Genomic DNA, 19,224 nt, shown 5'->3' on the forward strand with positions numbered 1-19,224 from the left:
ATGAGCATGGAAGATATTTTCATTTTCTGAGGTCTTCCTTGATTTCCTTCTTTATAGGTTTGAAGTTCTTGTCATACAGGTCCTTGACTTGCTTATTTAGTGTCACACCAAGGTATTTCATAGTGTTTGTGACTATTATGAAGGGTATCTTTTCCCTAATTTCTTTCTCCACATGTTTGTCCTTTGAATATAGGAAGGCTACTGATTTGTTTGAGTGAATTTCATACCCAGCCACTTTGCTGAACTTGTTTATCAGCTGTAGGAGTTCTCTGGTGGAATTTGTGTGGTTGCTTAAGTACACTATCATGTCATCTGCAAATAGTGATGTTTTTAATTCTTCCTTTCCAATTTGTATCCATTTGATTTCCTTTTGCTGTCTAATTGCTCTGGACAGGACTTCCTATACTATGTTGAATAGGTAGGGGGAGAGTGGGCAGCCTTGTTGAGTCCCTGATTTTAGTGGGATTGCTTCAAGTTTCCCATGATTAAGTTTGATGTTGACTGTTTGTTTGCTGTATATTGCTTTTATTATGTTTAGGTATGGGACTTGGATTCCTGTTCTTTCCAAGACTTTTAACATGAAGGGGTGCTGAATTTTGTCAAATGCTTTCTCAGCATCTAGAGAGATGAGCATTTTTTTTTCTTTGAGTTTGTTTATATGGTGGATTACACTGATGGATTTCCGTATGTTAAACCATCCCTGCATCCCAGGGATGAAGCCTACTTGATCATGTTGAATGATCATTTTTATGTGTTCTTGTATTCAGTTTGCAAGGATTTTGTTGAGTATTTTTGCATCAATCTTCATAAGTGAGATTGGTCTGAGGATCTCTCTCCTTGTAGGGTTTCTGTGTGGTTTAGAAACAAGGGTTATTGTAGCTTCAAAAACTGTGTTAGGTAGTGTTCCATATGATTATATTTTTTGTGGAATAGCTTGGAGAGTATTGGTATTATGTCATCAATAAATATCTGATAAAATTCTGCACTAAACCCATCTGGACCTGAGCCTTTTTAGGTTGGGAGGCTTTTGATTACTGCCTCTATTTCTTTAGGTGTTATGGGATTATTTAGATGGTTTATCTGTTCATGATTTAACTTTAGTATCTTGTATGTCTTGGAATGCATCCATTTCCTCAGGATATTCCAGCTTTGTTTAGTATAGGCTTTTATAGTAGGATCTGATGATTTTTTTGAATTTCCTCAGTTTCAGTTATTTCTCCACTTTCCTTTCTGATTTTTTTTTTTTTTTTAAATTTGGAAACTCTTTCTTTGCCCTCTAGTTAGTCTGGCTAAGGGTTTATCAATCTTGTTAATTTTCTCAAAGAACCAGCTCTTGGTTTTGTTGATTCTTTGAAAGGTTATTCTTGTTTCTGTTTGATCTATTTCTGCCCTAAGTTTGATTATTTCTTGCCCTCTACTCCTGTTGGGTGTATCTTCTTCTTTTTGTTCTAGATCTTTCAACAGTGCTGTCAGGTTGCTAGTTATGCCCTGTCCAGTTTCTTTTTGGAAGCATTCAGAGTATCCAAAGAGAGTAGAAAAACACACCTGAGGCCCTAGTTTTCAACTTTGTTTAAATGTTTGTTTTCTTTAACAGGAGCAACTATATTAATTAATGTTCATGCTTCTTATCTTCAAAATCCTCATGCCTCTTTACTTAAAAGTTTATTTTTTTCTAGCATTCTTGCTTTATGGGAAAAAGTTTACCATTGTTAATCTATTTCCACAGGCCAAACCAACTGTACTCATAACTGTTATTAAATCATTAATCAACAACAAGCTTCCCTTGACAGACAAGCAGTTACTGCCTATCCTAGATACATAATTAACATAAAAATTTTCTTCCTCAGCCATCAAAAGCAGACTTAAAGGACATCTTCCAGGAAAGAATAACTCTAACAGTCTTGGTTTTCTAGGAGCATAGCAACAGATCAAGATATACTCCTAAGCAAACCACCAGAGGCTACCCCCCACACAGAGCACCCCTCCTTGCTGGGCTCTGCTCTGCTGTTGTGATCCCCTCCACAGGTCTGTCTACAGTATTACTCTCATAGACTGAGCCAAGACTAAATTCCTCCTCAGACCTGCCTGGGTCAACAAAGCTGCCTGCCTCCAGACACCCCATCTAACTGAAGACTCCATAGACAATATGCTGACTCTACTGATAACTGCTGAGACCCACGGAAGAGAGACTAGAGACTTTCCAGCTGTATATGAACTTTCTTGTAAAAGCCAAACAACTGTTAAACATGGGGAAATTATAGGATAGCAAGGAAGACATGATATCTAGCCAGATTAGTCAAATATTATTTAATATCAATGTTCATTTGTATACCTATGAGACATTTGTTTTGTTCAGAGATCCTTTGTCCTCCCAACTCTTTCTCCTTGGTACTCTATCCCATTGGTAGCTTGGCTTCTTCCCATCCTTGGCCCCATACTACCTATTGGAACCCTGCTCCTTCTAGTACCCTGCTTCATCCAGTTCCTACAGCTGTAAAAATCAACACCAACCAGGTTTTAGTTCAATACCAAACTGTCCCCAACGGAAAAATTCAATGTTTTGATAAAACCTCTTCTCTATAAAAAGAGAAAGGGGAATTGTAGGTCTGAAGGGTTAGAGTTGGAAATGCAAGAGGTTGATGTCAGTTAAAACACCAAAGACAACTAAGTGAATAGCTGTCAACCCATAGGTGCTTTCTGAACTTCCAATTGTAAATCAACTTTGCCTGGATGCACCACAATCGGGAAGATGTACAAGGCTCTAGGCAAGCCCCAGACCCCACCTCCACAGGAGAGAGTGATATAGACTTTAGCCAGGTCAATCATTCCCTAAGTACCTCCCTGGCACATACACATAGCATTAGAAAAATGACTATGGTCAATCTCACAGGCAAACAAATGGGAATCCAGTGTTTGCGTCCTGGGCTGTTTAAACAAGAACAGAACAAAGGAGAGAAGTGTGCAAAAATAAAGGCAAACATTTAAACCTTCTCCTTAGCCCTGGCTTCTTTGTGGTCCTGACTCCTTTGTCCTCCGTGAAAGCTCTATTCCAGAGCTCTATTCCTGGCCCTGCACTACTCCTGACACTCTGGCTGGGGTTGCCAGTAGGGCTTTATTCTCAGCACCCTGATTATCATTGTCCACTTGGGGGCACCCAAATAGTATTTGTTCCCTCACCTCCCAGAATTCAAGCAGGATAGTCAGAGAGCCCCAGAAACAGCCTTTCCTTGGGACCTTCAGTGTGAAGCTACCTTCCCTCAAAGGAGCTGACTGGTTCCCCCACAAAGTACAACAGGCTATTTGTTTATGTGTATTCTCCTGTAATTGTTTTAGGGAGTTATCCACAATCTTTTTAAGATCTCCATCATCAACATGAAGTATGATTTCAAGTCTCTTGCTCTAGTGGGAGTGCTGGGTCCTGATGTTGCCAGGTGTTCTTAGTTCCCATTGCTTAGGTTCTTTCACTTTCTCATTGCTAACACATTATCTGTGATTATAGGGAATGTTGTTGTCTTTGACTGGAGCCTGCCTCTCCTATGAATCTGAGGGCTGATGGGCTCAAGAAGGAAATTGCTTCTGGGTGTTTGTCTCTTTGCAGGCAGGCAGTGAGTTATAATTGCAGTGACTCCATTCTGGCTACATGGGCTCAGGTGGGAGAACTCTTGTGAGGCTATTCTGTGAGCTCAACTGTTTTCATGCAGGTCCTGACCTTTATGGCAGTCACCTGCCCCATCTCTCTAGACTGGAAAGGACCTAATCCCAGAGTGCACCTCTCCAGTTGTACTCTAGGGGCTCCAGGCTATCACTCCCTGGGCATCCTGAAAGGTGTGTAGCAAGCTCCCATTGGCTCAGTTGGGACAGCACTTGCAAGGCTTCTCTGCGTGATCAGCCATGTTCAGGCAGGTCCTGAGTCTTGATGGTAGTTGCCCTGCCCTCTCTCTGGGCATGAAAGGCCATTTTGTCCTTTTGAAAGTGGCCGTTGTCTTACAGAAACTTTGCAATTTCATGTGGTCCCATTTATCAATTCTTTATCTTAATAAGCCATTTTGTGTTCTGTTCAGGAAATTTTCCACTGTGCCTATGTGTTCTGAGCTCATTCTTCCTGCTCTCTTTTCTATTAATTTCAGTGTATCTGGTTTTATGTGGAGGTCTTTGATACACTTGGACTTGAAGTTTATAGAAGGAGATAAGAAAGGATCAATTTTCACTGTTCTACATGCTGACTGCCAATTGAACTAGGGCAATTTGTTGAAGAGGCTGTAAATTTTTCATTGAATGTTTTCAGCTCCTTTGTAAAAGATCAAGTGAACAGAGGTATGAGTTTGAAATTCTGGGTCTTCAATTCTATTTTGCTGATCTACATGCCTGTCTCTGTACCAATACCATGCAGTTTTTATCCCAATTGATCGGTAATACAACTTAAGGTCAGGATGGTGAGTCCCCCTGAAGGTATGTGTGAATATATATATATATATGATTTTTGCTATCCTGGGTATTTTATTATTCCAAAGGAAAGTATAAATTGCTTTTTCTAACTCTGTGAAGAATTGAGTTGGAATTTCAATGGGGATTGCATTAAATTTGTAGATTGCTTTTGGCAAGATCCTTCCAATCCATGAGCATGGAAGATCATTCCATCTTCTGAGTCCTCTTCAATTTTCTGCTTCAGAGACTTGAAATTCTTGTCCTATAGTCTTCAATTGTTTGGTTAGGGTCACACAAAGGTATTTGATATTTTTGTGCCTATTGTGTAGGTGGCAATTCTATAATTTCTTTTTCAGTCTGTTTATTCTTTGAGTAGAGGAACACCACTGATTTATTTGAGTTATTTTTATATCCAGCCACTTAGATGAAGGTGTTTATCAGTTGTTAAAGTTATATGGTCGAATTGTTGGGGTCACTTAAGTATACTATCATATCATCTGTAAATAAATATATTTTTGACTTCTTCCTTTCCAATTTCTATTCTTGTTTTTCTGGTGAGTTGGGATATCTAATATTTGCCATGGTGGGAGAACTGGGTTCTGATGTTGCCAGTTGTCTTGGTTGCCATTTCTTAGATTCCTGTGCTTGCTACTTGAAATCTTGTTTTCCGTGCTGCTAGTTGATCTTGTTGTCTCTGACTGGAATTTTGTCTCCTTTGTGTCTGTGGGCCTGTAGTCTCAAAAGGCAGATTGTTCCTGCGTGTTTAGTTCTCTGGGTAGGCTGCATCTTCCAATGGCCTTGCCTAGTCCTGATGCAACTGGGCTGGCTCTGACCTTGTACTGGATGTGTCAGGGTACAGCACCCATACCTGGGCCCTGAGAGTTCCTTCTGGGCAGCCTCTCCAGGATAGTCAGTGGGGAGTTAGTTTGAACTCATCCCTGCCCTCAGAAGTGAGAACCCTTCTGTGGCTCTTCCAGTTGCCCAGCAACAAGCAGGTAGGTAGCCAGTACTGCTGAATCTGCACCATGTTTGGCCTTGGGCCGGAAGTGTCTTTTTTCAAACAGCACTGCCACCTGTTCCCAGAGAGTTCCTGGGGACTGGGGGTCCTTGTTGTAACTGTGTTTCACTTTTCACCAATAGAATTTTACAGCATCTCTTTTAACATCTCTGCTTGACCCCTTCAGTTTTCAAGCCAGTACCACCTGTGTGTCTTACACATTTACCCCGAGTGTTGGTTAGAATATGCATGGCCCAGAGAATAGCACAAGTTGGAGATGTTGACTTGTGGAATAGATGTGTCACTGTGGGTGGGGGTGGTTAATACCTTCTTCCTAGCTGCCTGGAGGTCAATATTCTTCAAGTGGCCCCCAGAGGACAATGTAGAACACTCACCTCTTCTTGCACCATCCTTGCCTGGATAGTGCTATGATCGTACCTTGATGATACTGGAGTGATCATCTGAACCTGTAAGCCAGCTCCAAATAAAAACTGTCTTTCTAAATGATCAACAGCCCTACTCTTCAGGGAAATGCAAATCAAAAAAACCCTGACATTCCTCCTCACACCAATCAGAAGGGCTAAGATCAAAAACTTAAGTGAGAACAGATGCTGGCAAGGATATGGAGAAAGAAGAAAACTCACTCTTCCACTGTTGGTAGGGTTGTAAGCTGGTACAACCACTCTGAAAATCAGTCTTGTGGTTTTTCAGAAAATTGGACATATTACTACCTGAGGACCCAGATATACCACTCCTGGGCATATACCCAAAAGATTTTCTGACATCAAACAAGGACACATGTTCAACTATGCTCATAGCAGCCTCATTTAAAATAGCCAGAAGGTGAAGGAACACAAATGCCCTTCAACTGAGGAATGGGTAGAGAAATTGTGGTACATTTACACAATGGAGTACTATTAAGCTATTAAAAACAATCACTTCATAAAATTTATAGGCAAATGGAAGAAACTAGAAGCTATCATCCTGAGTGAGATAAACAGTAACAAAATAATACTCTTGGTATGTACTCACTGATAAGTGGATACTTGCCAAAAAGCTCAGAATACCTAACCAACAATTCACAGACCTTATAAAGCTTAAAGAGAAGTAAGGCTAGAATGTGGATTCCTTAGTTTTTAGAAGGAAGAACAAAATACACATAGGAGGAAATAATGAGATAATTAAAGGGGCAGGAATTGGATAACGGATCCTCCAGAGACTGCCTCACCTGATAATCCTTGCCATATGCAGCCACTAAATACATGCACTATTGCTGATGCCAAGCACTGCTTACTGACAGGTACCTGACACGGATGTCTCCTCAGAGTTGTCCAGTGATAGGCCCATATTGGGATTCATTTTATAGGGTGATATCAAAGCTTGACACAATTACTGATGCTATGATATGCTTACAGAGAGGAGCCTACCATGGCTTTCCTGTGTGAGGCCCTACCAGCTGCTGACTGAGCCACACACTGATACTTACAACCAGCCATTCTAATTAAGTCTGGGACACCTATGTTTGAATTAGGGGAAAATTGAGAAAGCTGAAAGGCTGAAGGGGTAAGCATCTCATTAGAATGCCAGCAGTCTTAAATAAGTCAGACCCCACGGAGGCCCCACAGACTGAGTAACCCAACAACTGGGACTGCTCAGAGGCTTTTGGCACATATAGAGCAGAGTACCATCTGCTATGGCCTTGGTTGGAGAAGATTTTTGTAATCCTCAAGAGACTTGAGGCCCTAGAGAAATGGGAGGCCTGATAGTGAGCACCATCTTGGAGGCAAGGGGAAAGAGGAATGGGATAAAGAACTGTGAGAGGGGAAGCCAGGGTGACACTGTCTCGAATGTAAATAAATAAGATAATAAAACAAGCAATGTCTTGGTCCTGGTATCTGTTCACAGCAGTAAAATCCAAACTAAGACAACAGATACGGCTTTCAGCACCAGGTACAACCTCGGCTCCCACTGGTACATACCTTCTCTGTGATCTCAGAAAACATATCCCAGAAGAATTTACCTAAGTGATGCTGATGAAATCTTAATCACTTATAAACAATTAGTGCCAGGTAACTTAATGGTTGTCATCATCATACACAAACACTTCATTTTTAAACACTACTGATTCCCTTCTGTACCTGGAAAACACATCATGGTCTAATTTTGATCTAAAGCACACATTGTTTACCTGTAGGTGTCCACAAAGTCTTATCAGTATTATGCTGCTAAAAATACCAAAGTTAGTCTCTTCCAATATCTATCATAATCTCTTAATTACTGGTGCCTATTTTATAAAATAGGTAAGAACAGGGAGCTTATCAAAATGTAGGTAAATATTCTCGAAAGACATTTTTTATTTTAAAATATTTAATTAGCATATATCTAGTAAATTAATTAATTAATCAACATATATTCATCAAAAAAATTAAAAAAATGAAATGAAACTAGTTTCCTACATCTAATACAATGTCATATAGAATAAAAATTTTCATTTGAAGATGCAAAACAGTCATATTTTTGAAACATTGGGTCAATACTAGCCAAAATCACAATAGAATGGATACCAAATGCTGCATTTAATTTTCCAGAATTTATGCCTTGTGATACAATTATCTGTGCCCCAACAATCTTGGGTAGTCATACTCTTCCAGTTCTGCCACATGAACAACATATTACTTCTTTTGTGGTCTGTGTTTATTCTTTAATTGCAGCTTTAGTTGGTCGGTGTCTTCAAGTTAAGGTACAATCAACATCTTAGAGTTTCCACTGAAACCTGGGTTTGGTCTCTGTTTTTTGTTTTTTTTTTTTTTTTTCATTTCTTATTTATTTATTTTTCAGGACATCTTTGTTACTAATTGTTGATACAAGCAAATATATATATATATACTACATAATGTATTTATTTATTTATTTTATAAAATATCATTATAGCTCACAAATGTTGTTACATAGTAATATATGGAGAAAATGTGATTTTTTTCTTTCTTTTTTTTTTTTTAAAGAAGGATTGAGGCTTCCACATTTTGGCCTTCCTTCTTTTTGAGCTTCATAAGGTCTATGAATTGTTTCTTGGTTATTCAGAACTTTCTGGGGCTAGTATCTAATTATCAGTGACTGCATGCCATGTGTGTTCTTCTGTGACTGGGTTTCATTTTTACAACTTTAAATAATGGTCTTTTAGGGACTCCTAAGTAATTTGGTCATATCTGACATAATCAACTTTGTTAAACTTTATGGAAAGAACCGACAATGTTGTTAAATCTTTTATTTTTCATGCCTACAAAACTAGCATTTCATGGGCACTCATGTCAAATTTTCATGACAACTTAAGATTGACATTGATCCTTTTTTTTCATACAGCTACAGTGGAGCTCATATGTCTTGAAGATATTATTGGTTTTCTCTATGCTCTTCATGTCAAGAAGTTTAAACTTGTTTATACTCTTTACTTAACCATATACTTCACAAATTTTTCACAATGAAAGTTAGATGTGTTGCATTTAATTTTCTATAACAAGCAACATTTTTCATTATTTTTTAAGTCAATCAATTTAAACTTTCAATATAGAAATAATGAAGTCAAGTTCCTTGCCAAATTATAATATGTGTTCTGTAGTCCAATAACTGATAAATATTTTTGTTCCCAACCACATTTTTTTCACCTTTATTAAAAAACAAAAAAAAAAAAAAACAAAAAAAAAAAAAAAAAAAAAAAAAGGGAGACCAAATGCTCAGACCATTTGCCACCAGGAAAAAGTGGAGATCTAGGGACACAGGCCTGTTGAGACTGCATTGCTAGTAGCCAGGGCTCAGAGAGGTCTGGGCCAATCACCCAGAAAGCGTCCCCGCACTAACTGATTGGTTCAGGGAAGCAGGAACCCTGGAATAGGGACTTATTATCCACCCAGAAAGCCATCGAGTGCAGACCAAACACTCAGGCCATTTGCCACCTGGAATAGCAGAGATCCAGAGCTGCAAGTATCTGGAGTACAGAGAAAGCTAGGCTAAGGGCGTGGTAGGTGCAGTCCTCCAGTTGGTCCAGGGGAATAGGAACTCTGCCATAGGGAAATTGTCTCTACCCAGAAGGCCATTGCATGTGGACCAAACACTCAGGCCATTTGACACCAGGAACAGTGGAGATCCAGAAATGCAGGCCTGCTGAGACTGCTCTGCAAGTAGCCAGGTCACAGAGAGGCCTGGACCGAGGATGTGGAAAGCACCCCCCACTTCGATTTGTTCAGGGGAGCAAGAACCCTGGAATCGGGACTTATCTGCCTGGAAAGATATCCTGTGCTGATCAAACGCTCAAGCCATTTGCCACCTAAAACAGCTGAGATCCAGGGACACAAGCCAGGTACATGGGAGAGATGGGAACCAATTACTGATAACAAGACAACATATAATCACAGAAAACAAGATGGCAAGAGAAAAGTGAAAGAACTTATTCAATGGAAACCAAGACAAGCTGGCAACATCAGAACACAGCTCTCCCATTATAGCAAATAGCAGGATTCCAAACACTCCAGAAAAAGAAGACTCAGACCTAAAATCATACTTCAAGATGATTATGGAGATTTTTGAGAAGAATGTGAATAACACACTTAAACAAGAACAGAAGGAAAAGGATAAAGAAATAGAAGCTTTTAAGGAGGAAACACGAAAAACATTCAAGGTAATCAAAGAACTAGAGGAAAACAGAACCAAAGAGATGAAGGAATGGAAGAAGGAAATGAAAATGAAAATTGGAAAAAATAAAGAAAACACTAAAAGAGACAATCCTGGAGGTAGAAATCCTAAAAAAGAAATCAGGAGTCACAGATGCAATCATTTCCATCTGACAACAAGAGACAGAAGAGAGAATCTCAGGGGCCGAAGACAACATGGAAAAAATAGACAAAACAGTCAGAGAAGATACAAAAGCCAAAAAGCTTCTAACCAAAAATGTCCAGGAGATCCAGGACACAACGAGAAGACCGAACCTAAGGAAAATAAAAATAGAAAAGGGCAAAGAATATCAACTAATACGTACAATAAATATCTTCAAAAAATCAATAAAGAATACTTCCCTACCCTTAAGAATGAGATGACCATGAGCATAAAAGAAGCCTACAGAACTCCAAATAGAGTGGACCAGAAAAGAAATTCTTCCTGACACATAATAGTCAAAATGCCAAGTGCCCAAAGCAAAGAAAGAATACTAAGAGCAGTAAGGGAAAAGGATCATGTAACATATAAAGGCAGACCAATCAGAATCACACGCGATTTCTGAACCGAGACTATGAAAGCTAGAAGATCCTGGACAGATATCATGTAGACCCTAAGAGAACACAAGTGTCAGCCCAGGCTGCTATACCAAGCAAAACTCTCAATCACCATAGATGGAGGGACCAAGATATTCCAGGACAAAACTAAGTTTACAAAATATCTGACTGCAAATCCAACCCTACAATGAATTATATGTGGAAAACCCAATAAAGGGAAGGAAACAACATCCTAGTAAAAACAGGAAAATAAATAAGCAAGAAAACAAAGAATAAACATACACAGGCATAATTCTACGTCTAAAAGCATAAATTACAGGAAACAGAAACAACTATTTCTTGATATCTGTTAAGATAAATGGTCTCAATTCACCAATAAAAAGACATAGGTTATCAGACTGTATACATAAACAGAATCCAGCATTTTACTAAATATACGAAACTCATCTCAAAGACAAAGAAAGACATTATCTTAGAGTAAAACGTTAGGGAAAAACCTTCCGAGCAAAAGGCCCCAAGAAACAAGCTGGAATTGGCATTCTAATATCCAATCAAGTAGATTTTCAACCAAAAGTTATCAAAAAAGATAAGGAAGGACACTTTTTACTAATTGTAGGAAAAATTTATCAGGAAGAACTCTCAATACTTAACATATATGCTCCAAATACAAGAGCACCCATATTCATAAAAGAAACCCTACTAAAGCTCAAATAATACATTGCACCCCAAACAATAATAGTGGGAGACTTCAATACCCCACTCTCATCAACTGACAGATCATGGAAACAAAAACTGAACAAGGACACAGTGAAACTAGCAGAGGTTTTGAACCAATTGGAATTAATAAACATCTACACAACATGTCATCCAAAACAAAAGAATATGCCTTCTCAGCACCTCCTGGCACCTTCTCCAAAATTGACCATATAATTAGTCACAGAACAAAGCTCAATAGATAAAAGAAGATTGAAATATTTCCATGTATCCTATCAGATCAACATGGTCTAAGGCTGGTCTTTAATAACAACAGAGAAAACAAAAAGCCCATATACACATGGAAACTAAACAAACCTCTGTTAAATGATAGCATGGTCAAAGAAGAAATAAAGAAAGAAATAAAGGATTTTGAAGAATTCAGGAAAAATGAAAACACAACATACCCAAACCTATGAGATGCAAAGAAAACAGTACTGAGAGGAAACCTAATAGCTCTGAATGCTTCCAAAAAGAAACTGGATAGAGCATACATCAGCATCTTAACAGCACATCTGAAAGCTCTAGAACAAAAGGAAGCAGATACACCCAAGAGGAGTAGACAACAAGAAATAATCAAACTTAGGACAGAAATAGACCAAATAGAAACAAAAAGAGCCTTTCAAAAAATCAACAAAATCAACAACTGGTTCTTTGAGAAAATTAACAAGATTGATAAACCCATAGCCAGACTAACTAGAGGACAAAGAGAGAGTATCCAAATCAACAAAATCAGAAAGGAAAGTGGAGAAATAACAACTGAAACTGAGGAAATTCAAGAAATCATCAGATGCTTATACCAAATCATATACTCAACAAAGCTGGAAAATCTGGTGGAAATGGATGAATTCCTAGACAGATACCAGATACTAAAGTTAAACCAGCAACAGGTAAACCATCTAAATAATCCCATAACACCTAAAGAAATAGAGGCAGTCATCAGAAGCCTCCCAACCAAAAAAAAAAAAAAAAAAAAAAAAAAGTGCAGATCTATATGGGTTCAGTGCAGAATTCTATCAGATATTTATGAAAACGTAATACTAGTACTCTCCAAACTACTCCACAAAATAGAATCAGAAGTAACACTACCTAACTCATTTTTCAAGGCCACAATAACCCTCATTTCTAAACCACACAAAAACCCTACAAGGAAAGAGAACTTCAGTCCAATCTCACATATGAACATTGATGCAAAAATACTTAACAAAATCCTTGCAAACTGAACACAAGAACACATCAAAACGATCATTCACCATGATCAAGTAGGCTTCATCCCTGGGATGCAGGGATGGTTTAATATAAGGAAATTCATCAATGTAATCCACCATATTAACAAACTCAAAGGAAAAAAACGCATGGTCATCTCACTAGATGCTGAGAAAGCATTTGACAAAATTCAGCACCCCTTCATGTTAAAAGTCTTGAAAAGAACAGGAATCCAGGCTCATATCTAAACATAATAAAAGCTATATACAGTGAGGGTCCTCAGCTAAAGCCCAAAGCAGATCAAAGTGGTGGGACTTGCTTTGTGGCTGCGGAGACTCGAAGGAGGACTCTGGATCCGACTCAGCGCTCGCCCTCGCTTGCCATGGAGAAGACCGAGCTGATCCAGAAGGCCAAGCTGGCGGAGCAGGCTGAGCGTTAAGACAACATGGCCACCTGCATGAAAGCCTTGACAGAGCAGGGCGCCGAGCTGTCCAAGGAGGAGCACAACCTGCTGTCGGTGGCCTACAAGAACATGTTCGGGGGCTGCAGGTCAGCCTGGAGGGTCATCTAGAGCATTGAGCAGAAGACCGACACCTCCGACAAGAAGTTGCAGCTGATTAAGGACTATTGGGAGAAAGCGGTGTCTGAGCTAAGGTCCATCTGCACCACGGTCCTGGAATTGTTGGATAAGTATTTAATGGCCAATGCAACTAATCCAGAGAGTAAGGTCTTCTATCTGAAAATGAAAGGAGATTATTTCCAGTATCTTGCTGAAGTAGCTTGTGGGGATGATCGAAAACAAACGATAGAAAATTCCCAAGGAGCCTACCAAGAGGCATTTGATATAAGCAGGAAAGAGATGCGACCTACACATCCAATCTGCCTGTGGGTGGCTCTTAACTTTTCTGTATTTTACTATGAGATCCTTAATAATCCAGAGCTTGTCTGCACACTGGCTAAACGGTTTTGGATGAGGCCATAGCAGAGCTTGATACACTGAATGAAGACTCCTACAAAGACAACACCCTAATCATGCAGTTGCTTAGAGACAACTTAACACTATGGACATCAGACACTGCAGGAGAAGAATGTGATGCGGCAGAGGGGGCTGACAACTAAAGGCATCCAGGGCACCAACCTCCATCCCCTCAAGAATTTTTTTTTTTACATCTCCATTCCTTATTCCACTTGGATTTCCTCTAGCAAGGATGCTAGTTCACATGTATGGGATCAACTGTTTATAGTCTTTTCACACTGAAGCTTTGGGAAAACTTCATCCCTTGGTTTGTGTTGTCCCCGCCTTCCTGGTGTGCATTCACTGCTGTAGAAAAGTATCAGTAGCTTCATTTCATATAAACACGAGTAACTTCCAGACACTTGTGTAGAGGACTGACAGCACATTTGGTATTTAAGTAATCTGAACCAGTTCTGCAAGTGACTGTGTTTTGTATTACTGTGAAGATATGGAAATGTAGTGCATTACAATTTAAAGTGATTGTAATAATAACTTCTTGGTTTCTACATTCCTTTTCTGAACCTTCTTGGGGTTTCCTTCAGAAGCAGCTTTTCTATGCTCTTACAACAAATTCCTTTTTAGTAGGAATCCAGAAGTGTTAGATTGAATGGGAAAGCGCTTGATGTATCTGGGCTTGGGGTCACAGATTGAAATGTCTCCTGTGTCACATTCTGAAGGTTACTTCTGTCTGTGACAACAGGGGGTTTCCTTATGCATTCTTCATTTGCTGCTGTTTAAGTTGACAACTTCCTTCCCAATAAAATTCACTTACACCTCCAAAAAATAAAAATAAAATAAAAGCTATATACAGCAAACCAATAGCCAACATCAAACTTGATGGTGAGAAACTTGAAGCAATCCCACTAAAATCAGAGACTCAACAAGGCTGCCCACTCTCCCCCTACCTATTCAAAACAACACTGGAATTCCTGGACAGAGCAATTAGACATCAAAAGGATATCAAAGGGATACAAATTGGAAAGAAAAAAGTAAAAACAAAAGCCAAAAAAAATGAAAAATCATTATGTTTAAACTTTACACACCAAGAAATCTTTGTCTATTTCCAGGTTACATCTGGTTTTACATGTACTTTATGCTCATTGTATCTAATAAGATTTTAATGCATACTACCCAACCTTTAAATAAATCAAGTACTGACAAAAATTTATTCATATACTTTTATGCAAAAATGCTTTTAAAATCTGTACATATATCTATTTTTTAAATGAAATTGTTCAATTAAAAAAACGTAGATACTTATACAGATAATTAAGAGCATTTTAACACAAATATATATGAATATATTTTTCACAGTACTTGATTTTTTAAAGATTTGATAATATGCATTGAAATAATACTATTTACAGAGATCATAAATTATATGTGAAATAAAACATGACACGGAAATAGTCAAAATTTTTGGTATGTAACTATTAAATATAAATTGCCACAAGGCTACAATCTGAGCTTTTGAGTTATTAATGATTTACAGTTTAGGTGTACTTCACACTGAGAGAGTGCTATACACTTATTACTATTATTCCTAAGAATAACTGAGGTTTCTTCTTTTGGCCTTTTTTTTTTTTTTTTTTTTTTTTTTGAGCTTCATATAGCCTGTTAGTTGTTTCTTTGGTATTCAGAGATTACTGAAGCTAGTATACAACTATCATTGACTGCATATTATGCCTGTTATTTTGTGGCTGGTTTATCTCACTCAAGATGATATTCTCTAGATCCATCCATTTTCCTAGGAATTCCATAAAGTCATTTTTTTTAATAGCTGAGTAGTAAGTATCCCATTGTGTAAATATACCATCATTTCTGTATCCATTCATCTACTGGAGGACATCTGGGTTCTTTCCAGCTTCTTGCTATTATTAAAATCCCACCCACAATTTTATGAGTTGAGAATACTGTGTTTAAAAATCTGTCAGCATTGTGTTATTTTTACTCTTACTAGCACTCCCTATAGTGCCTTCTCTAAAACACAATTCTAAAGCCTGCTTTGTTGATCCCACTAACCATCTCAAACCTCCTAGGAGCCACATGAATATATTTTCTTCAATGACAATCCTACTTCTAGATATTAATTTTATCTGCTAATTTATTAATCTCTTTGCACCTACTAAAATACCAAAAAGCAACTTAAGATAGAACAGATTTATTTTGGTTTATACTTTGAATGTACAGTTTATCATGGGCAAAAGGGCATGGTGTTAGTGCTTAGGGTGTGGTACTGATCAGAAAATCATTTCTCATCTTGACTCATTCCTATTTCTTTTTTATTCAGACTGCAACACTAGTCCATATATGCTACTGCTGACATATGGTATAGATAATTACACTACAATTATACCTTAATAGAAATTATAACAGGGGTACATCTCCAAAGTAATTTCAACTGTAGTCATGTAGATCATGAAGATTAGCCAAATTTTCTCATCATCACATTCATCATCATCATCATCATCATCATCATAATCATCATCATCACTATTATTACTATTATAGTATCACTTAGAAGTCCTACATTTCTATATTTATTAATTATATTGATATAATTTTAGTAGATTTTATTGTGCTTTATTGGCTTTGTTCTTCTGAATTGTCATAAAATGCTTTAAAGGCATTATATTTGCCTGTTCATAGATGAATACTTTTTAAAAATTTGCTCGTTTGTGACTATCAAATTATATCAGTCTCTTATTTCAGTACTAATAATTTTTACTAGACTCATTCTGACACTGTAGAAAAATGGCCATCTTTCTTAGCTTTTGTATTGTGAGGTAATTATCTCCCTCACAATTCAGTAGTCATAGGAACTTTCATGTAGATTCAGAAAGCTCCAGCTTTGTCCAGTCTGGTAATTCATCCTTTCCAGGTACCAAGTTTCTTTTTAACTTATTTGTAATTTCATGTAACATTTCATGGACTTTTAATTATTCTACTAGGTTCCATTAGAATTGGATCTCTGTCTTGTACAATTATTCAGTTATGTGATGAGCCATTGTTTAATTATTGCTCCCTAAAAATATCTTCTATTTTACATGGGACTTTACATGGTGTCATTTTCAAGTCTCTTAAGTATATTTCTTTATTGATTTTTCTAAATTATTCTTGTCTAATTGTTATAATGAGATGTATACCTCCATATGAGAATATACTATATGTTAATTTAATATCTTAACTATGTACTCATTAGAAACATGTGACTACCTTGTTTTTCCTTTTAGTCATGGAATCAAAATATTAATCTCTTTAATAAAAATGTTTCATCACCATCACTTATTACTCTCATATTTTATCTTTTAGTTGTTTTGTCTCTTTTTATTGTTTTAAATTTCAGGACTTTTAAAAGATTAACTTCATCTTTGACAAAGGATAATTTGTTGACAAACCCCCCAACAAATTAATCTAACTATATGTGTTTCTAATAATATTTTACTTAGAAAAAACATATTTCTTGAATAATTATCTTTTAGTTTTTAAAATATAATAAGTTTAGGTACAATGAACTATTTTTATTTACTCTAATTTTGACATTACTTTATTAAAATTATGTGATTTCTAAAATCAGCAAATATTTAATATCATATTATATATTTACTTCTCTGCTCCTAATTATCAAAAGTTTACATTCATTAATCGGACATTTGTTCTTAGTCTTAGCCTAGCCTAATCCTAGTACTGAGAGTAGCTGGCTTGTTGTTTGCACTAAGATGTCAAGAGAATTTACATTTATTTCTGAGCTGTTGTTTCAAACTCCAAAAATCAGTATTTTGGAGCCATATTAAAATACTCTCAATATTACACTTTACATGGAATAGTATAAATGATTTTGCACTCTAGTGGATTTGTCTTCGACTTTTGACTACTGACTGCAACAGAGTATTTTACAAAATACTGTTATCTTAATATTTCCATATCCAAAGATGTTATACTTCATTTCCATTCTTTTTGTTGTGCTATTGTAACCAATGCAAATAGTGAACTTGTTTCACAAAATGAGAAAAAAAAATTGAACTCTTAACCCTCCTTCCTCCATATTCAGAGTTGTGTCACTAAAGTCATGTAGAAATTTTCAGTTCTATTTTTTCACTGACCAAAATTCTTTTATTTTTTGTTTTCAAAGGAAGTTTGTATGCTTTAATTTTACATATTAATTTTCATTTATTTTGATAAAATTCTTATGCTTTCACCTGGTCTAAGTCTACAATTCAGCCATTTTTAGTATTTTTACAAAAATTACAAGTTGTATAATCATTACCTGTTGGTTTAGCATTTTCAAAACCGACTTTAATAATGGTTCTAAAATACTTTAACTTCCCTTGTAACCCACCACACACTAGAGGTTGTGGACAGGAAATATTAATAGGGCAAAAAGGGATATGGATTTGTTTAGAAAAAGTTCTTTCGAGCAATTCACATCTTCCTTTGCAATATATCAGCAGTTCAGTTCACAGAAATCAGCAGGAGTAGATCGATCCACTCACAAACACCATCCATATATTAGCAACAACAACGTTATCAGAAGAAACCAGGAGGCTCTGCCAATTAGCCAGAGTTTGAAGGAGTAGCAAGAAACCTCTGGGATGTCATAAAAAATTGTCACATTTCTTTCTACTAAGTCATCACAAATAATGGTAAGCTAAGAAAACAAGGTGAACCAATGTCACAGCATCTTCAAGGAAGGCGAGAAAGCCCAAAGAAGACCAGCAAAGAGTAGCAATAAAAACCAATGCCAAAGCATCATCCATAGTCTGTTGGGTTATACTTATACACATTCCTAACATCTCCTGGCCTTTCAGGCACTCACTACAGCAAATCATTACATGTCCTTTTTCCAGGAAGCTTACAGAAAGACACCACAAATTTGTTCTCAGCAAAACATCCTCTCATGTGTATGTTTCAGCAAAATATCTTCTCCTAAGACAGTTTCCAGAAAACTATCACATGACACAACTGAGTCTCTTAAGAAACTGGTAATTTCCATTTTCAGTTACCCAAATCTAGAACAAATTTTCTCTCAGAATATTCTGTGCCCATTACTACAGACCTGGCAAAGATCAGTCCACCTTCCCTTTCTACGGATTAATTGGCAAGAAACATTTTATATGACTGGATTCTTACAATAAGACATCTCTATATTTGCTTCTTTTGATTAGCACCATCACTTCTTGGCTCACATGTATTGCCTTAAGTGAATTCAGTCATCCCTCCCTGTTATTTCTTGATACTATTCTGTTGTTCAGCTACAGTGCATCTTGTTCATTCATTCCTCAGATTATGAGTATTAGACTTCATTTCATTGAACAGCTTTATTTTAAAAAACAAAGACAAATGTACATATCTTAAGCATTTTTGCATAAAAGCATACAAATACTTTGTCAGTGCTTGTTTTTTTTAAAGGTTTGATAGTGTGCATTAAGAACTTATTAGTTACTATGAGCATAAATTACATGTAAAACAAGATGTAACCTGGAATTAATCAAAGTTTTCTTGATGGGTAAAGATTAAGGATAATGGTTTTTCATTTTTTTTTTCTTTTCTTGAACTTCATATAGGCT

At 37.0% G+C, this 19,224-nt stretch overlaps 1 pseudogene across 1 annotated transcript; it reads left to right on the forward strand.

Moving 5' to 3' along the window:
- The first annotated feature begins 13,024 nt into the window (after window positions 1-13,024).
- LOC308414598 (14-3-3 protein theta-like) lies at window positions 13,025-13,761 on the forward strand (annotated as a pseudogene). Its single transcript has one exon. The product of its transcript is annotated as a 14-3-3 protein theta-like (transcript).
- Window positions 13,762-19,224: the final 5,463 nt, after the last annotated feature.

Source organism: Micromys minutus (assembly GCF_963924665.1).
Source record: "Micromys minutus genome assembly, chromosome: X".
Taxonomy (NCBI): Eukaryota; Metazoa; Chordata; class Mammalia; order Rodentia; family Muridae; genus Micromys; species Micromys minutus.